The 4,901-nt window shown below is 44.6% G+C and overlaps 1 protein-coding gene across 5 annotated transcripts in view; it reads left to right on the top strand.

Moving 5' to 3' along the window:
• Nucleotides 1–4,901, top strand: part of Tmco3 (transmembrane and coiled-coil domains 3) — a 38,441-nt gene that overhangs the window by 806 nt on the left and 32,734 nt on the right. Inside the window, exon 2 of one of the 5 annotated variants that reach the window (XM_038324863.2) lies at nucleotides 4,201–4,313. The exons of the other annotated variants lie outside the window; for them this stretch is intronic. The gene's annotated coding sequence lies outside the window, so the exon portion shown is untranslated. The remainder of the gene's footprint in view (nucleotides 1–4,200; nucleotides 4,314–4,901) is intronic. 5 annotated transcript variants of the gene reach the window in all.

The raw sequence follows: 4,901 nt of genomic DNA, 5'->3' as shown, positions 1-4,901 counted from the left end.
GTGGGTGAGCTCTGCGGTTGCGGGACTCCTGTCCTGAGACTGGTTACACCGGGGTCCCCTTCCGGGGAACTCAATCCTGGGGACTCCTACCCGGGGATCCTGCACGGTTTGTCTCTTCCAACGGGTGGGGGGCGTTCTCTCTCGGGTGCTGCCTTTGTCCCCTTTCCTGTGGGGGGCTCCTTCCCGGGAAGTTCCCTTTCCAGTGATTTCTTTTCTGAGGGTGGGAAGGGGCTCCCCTTCTCAATACTTAACCTAGACTCGAGGATTCAGCTCACCGAGGTACTGAGACAGACAACCTCTTTTTAAAGGCATATCTGGAAATGAACCCCCCAAGATTGTCTTGAGGGAGGGTGCGGTGCAGGAAGTGCGGTGTCCCGCAACACTTGAAAGCTTAAACAGCCTGAGAGGTGTAGTCAGCAAGCAACCAAGACGGTTTACACATTACTCGGGGATTCCTAGGTCTTAGTTTGGGTGTAGGGTTTTTTGGTGTGTGTGTGTGTGTGTGTGTGTGTGTGTGTGCGTGCGTGTGTGTGTGTGTGTGTGTGCGCGCGCGTGCGTGTGTGTTCAATCAAGTCTGTTGAAAGTGACTTGGAAGGTCCCTCTAGCACAGTAGGTTTAACCTCTACCTCCAGCCTTTTGCCAACTATTAAAAGGAGGGTAGGACCGCATAGACCCTAGCGCCTTCGTTTTCAGCATCTAGCTCGTCTATGTGGGGCACAGGTTAGATTTGCTTACACGGAGAAATATTTGCTGCCGACGAAAGGGCCTCGTTCTTCACAGTCTCTGTCTCCTCTTTGGCTTTTCTAACTAGAGAAAGAACAGACACAGGCAACTGACTAGGAAGTAGGTTCTGTCTCCTTTCTTTGTAGACTTGAGTTGGAACCTCCTGAACAAATAAGTAGCTATTTGAACAACCTTTTGTACACCATCAAGAAGCTATGGTTCATGACACCTTATTCCTCTTCCATATTATGTTTTGGTGTTTCTTTTTTCCCAAGTAGTTTCAAGGATTGGCAGACTAGTGAGATGCTTCTCTCCCCTGCCTAATAGTTTAACACAGTACTTTTTTTCACTTTTTAAGATTTTGTTTAAAAGGAAAACAAACTATCTTTTTTCATTATATATACCAATCTCAGTTTCCACTCCCCTCCTCCCATTCCCTCCACCTGCCCCCCCCCACTCCTCAGAGATGGTAAGGCACATTGCTTTGGAGACAGTCCATGGCCCTTCCTACTGTATCTAGGCTGAGCTAGGTATCCATCCAAAGAGAATAGGTTCCCATAAAGCAAGTACATGCAGTAGGGATAAATCCTGGTGCCACTGCCAGGGCTCCACTGTCTGCTCCAGCCATGCAACTGTCACCACATTTAGAGGGACTAGTTTGGTCCTATGCTGAGTCCTTCCCTGTCTGGCTGGAGTTGGTGAGCTCCCATTAGCTCAGGTAGACTGTCTCAGTCGGTGTCCCCATCATGGTCTTGACCTCTTTTCTCTTCCCACTCGACAACTGAACTTTGAGAGCTCAGTCCAGTGCTCTGATGCAGGTCTCTGCCTCTGTTTCCATCAGTTGCTGGATGTAGGTTCTATGGTGACATTTAAGATATTCATTAGTCTGACTACAGGGCAAGGCCAGTTCGGGTCCCCTCTCCTCTATTGCTTAGGGTCTTAGCTGGGGTCATCCTTATGGATTCCTGGAAATTTCTCTAGTGCCAGGTTTCTTGTTAGCTCCATAATGGCTCCCTCAATCAAAATATCTCTTTCCTTGCTCTCATCTCTGTCCTTCCTCCATCTGACTATCCTGTTCCCCCAAGTTCTCCTCCCCCCACCTTTTCTCCCTTCATCTTCCCTTTCCAGCCTTCCTACTCCCCCACCCCCATGCTCCCAATTTTGTCAGGTGATCTTGTCTATTTCGACTTTCCAGGTAGGTCCATGTATATTTTTCTTAGGGTTCACCTTGTTACATAGCTTCTCTAGAATCATGAACTATAGGCTCACTTCGTTGAACTGTAGGCTTCTTTGTTTACAGCCAGTGTCCACTTATGAGTGAGTACATACCATATTTCTCTTTTTGGGTCTGGGCTACCCCACTCAGGATGTTGTTTTCTAGTTCCATCCATTAGCGTGCAGATTTCAAGATGTCATTGTTTTGACCAATGAGTAGTACTCTAATGTTCACACAATGCTTTAAAACTCTCCTCAGGGCTCACGAGAATTCTTCTGTCATTTATTTCCTCTTTTAGGTATGAATTCGTAGACTTTGTCTTTGCCAACTACCTGATGTGGGTATATGGGGGTGTAAATGCCCTTTTCAAATGTCCTTTAGAATTTAAAATGAATTTTGCTGTTGGTAGAGTACACTTTTAATCCCAGCACTTGGGAGGCAGAGACAGCCAGATCTCTGTGAGTTTGAGGTCTGCCAGGGTTACACAGTGAGACTGTATCAAAAAATAAGTAAACAGATAAATAATAAATAGGCTTTAAACCAAAGTGTTTTAATTCAGTAATTTTTTTTTCCCATTGAGATTTTTCTTTGCTGTCCCATCTACCTCCTCTTCTTTAGCCTACTCAAATATTGTAGTGTAGAGAACTTCTACCTTGGAGGCTAAGGCAGGAGAATGAGGAGCCTGATGGTAGCCTGGCTTATGTAGTAATACAGTGTTTCAAAAATGAATACTAAGATTGTTTTGTTCTTAATAAGTTTTGAAGTAAAATTTATGATTCTTTTGTATTGTATGAAGGCTACTTGTTTGTTCCCGGCTGCTCAGCCCCAGAATAATCACACAGAAACCATATTATTTGCAATACTGTTTGGCCAATAGCTTAAGCGTATTTCTGGCCAACTCACATCTTAAATTAACCCATCTCCATTACTCTGTGTATTGCCATGAGGTTGTGGCTTACCGGGTAAAGTTCTGGCGTCTGTCTCTGGTGGAGCTACATGGCTTCTCCTGACTCTACCTTCTTTCTCCCAGTGTTCAGTTTAGTGTCCTGTCCCATGGCCCCCCCACCCCGCTACTCCCCCCTTACCGCCTAGCTAAGTCCTGCCTTGCTATAGGTCCAAAAGAGGAAGCACATCGTGAGCAACTTCCAAAACTCTAGAATTGACAGAGACATCTCACTGCCTGGGCAGTCACCCAAAGTTCTTTTGTACCGTTGGGGCATCCATCTTCAGCCTACAGGCCCAACAGACTTTTCTACAAAGCAGGAAATTTCAAAGACAGTTCCACCTATATTGGCAGTTTGTCAGTCGCTTTCTTCTGTGTCCTGCAGAATGTCTGGCAGACACATGAAACATGAACCCTGAAGGATCATCTTACCTTTAGGCAAGTTCAGCAGTCATTTCTCTGTGGGTCCTGCATGTCCTGTTCATCAAGCAGTCCAGGCAAGAGCAGTTTCTTGTTCAAATGGCTAAGCAACTCCATAAGGAGCCTCTTCAATGCCCATCTTCCTCTTCAAGTAATTGGTGCTGCCAGGAGCAGACATGTCTCATTGTCATGAAAAGTCCTAAGTGATTAAAACATTTTAAATGTTTATGTTGTTTCCAGGTTCTGGCTATGACGAACAAAGCTGCTATGAACATAGTTGAGCACATGTCCTTGTGGCACGATTGAGCATTCCTTTGGATATATACCCCAAATTGGTATTACTGAGTCTTGAGGAAGGTTGTTTCCTAGTTTTCTGAGAAATTGCCACACTGACATCCAAAAGAGCTGTACCAGCTTGTATTCCCACCAGCAATGCAGAAGTGTTCCCTTTTCCCCACAACCTCTCCAGCATAAGTTGTCATCAGTGTTTTTGATCTTGGTCATTCTTACAGGTATAAGATGGAATCTCAGAGTTGTTTTGATTTGCATTTCTCTGATGACTAAAGATGTTGACCATTTCCTTAAGTGTCTTTCAGCCATTTTAAATTCTGTTGAGAGTTCTCTGTTTAGGTCTGTACTCCATTTTTTTATAGGGTTATATGATTTTTTGGTGTCCAATTTCTTGAGTTCTTTGTATATTTTGGAGATCAGACCTCTGTCTGATGTGGGGTTAGTGAAGATCTTTTCCCATTCTGTAGGCTGTCATTTTGTCTTGTTGACAGTGTCCTTTGCTTTACAGAAGCTTTTCAGTTTCAGGAGGTCATTTATTAATTTCCGACTCAGTCTTAAGACTAATAAGGAAATCAGGTGAAGTGGATCCTTCACTTGTTTTCTCTAGGAGCAGCGTTTTGCCCTCTGGGCTGTATACTAGCAGGAAGTTGTCAGCAGTCAAATTTGGGATGTTGTTCAGACTGTCTGCTGTTGAGAGTGGCTCAGCTGTGCGAGCCCCAGGTGAGTAAGTGTGTGTGAGCATCTTTGCCCTCGTCTGTTCAGGCCTGCCTAGCTCTTGGGAGTCCCTCCTACTCCTTTTAGCAGCCATTGCCACCACCTCCTGCTCCTAACCCTAAGGACCACTCATCCACCCGGCCTTCCTCCCATGCTGTCATTTTGAGAGCACTAGGTAGACTTTACATCGTTTTGCCTTTGGGGGAATCTCTCCAGTCAGTGTTGTGATCTATCCAAGCTGTTGTATGTGGCTGTTCAGTATTGCAGAAAACCAGAGAGTCTTTCCATTTTATTATTGTCATTATTGCTTTTAGGGGAACATGTGCTCTTCTTATGTAACCCCGGCTGGCCTCAGACTTTCTATGTAGTTCACAGTGACCTTGAGCTCCTGGCTTTTCTGCCTTAGTTCAGCTTCCTGAGTATTTGGATTGCAAGTGTACACCATCCCACCTACCAAAATGTCTTTTTAAGCAATTAAAAAATAGCAGCATACTAAAAATGTTTACTAATTTACTAAATTTTAAAAAATACTATATAAAATATATAGGATCTTGTAGGCAGATTTGAAGGTAAAATAAGGGGCTGGAGAGATGG

The sequence above is a fragment of the Arvicola amphibius genome, chromosome 4 (genome assembly GCF_903992535.2).
Source record: "Arvicola amphibius chromosome 4, mArvAmp1.2, whole genome shotgun sequence".
Lineage (NCBI taxonomy): Eukaryota > Metazoa > Chordata > Mammalia > Rodentia > Cricetidae > Arvicola > Arvicola amphibius.
Note: the sequence above shows the minus strand (reverse complement) of the source record. Positions and strands in the feature narration are given on the sequence as shown.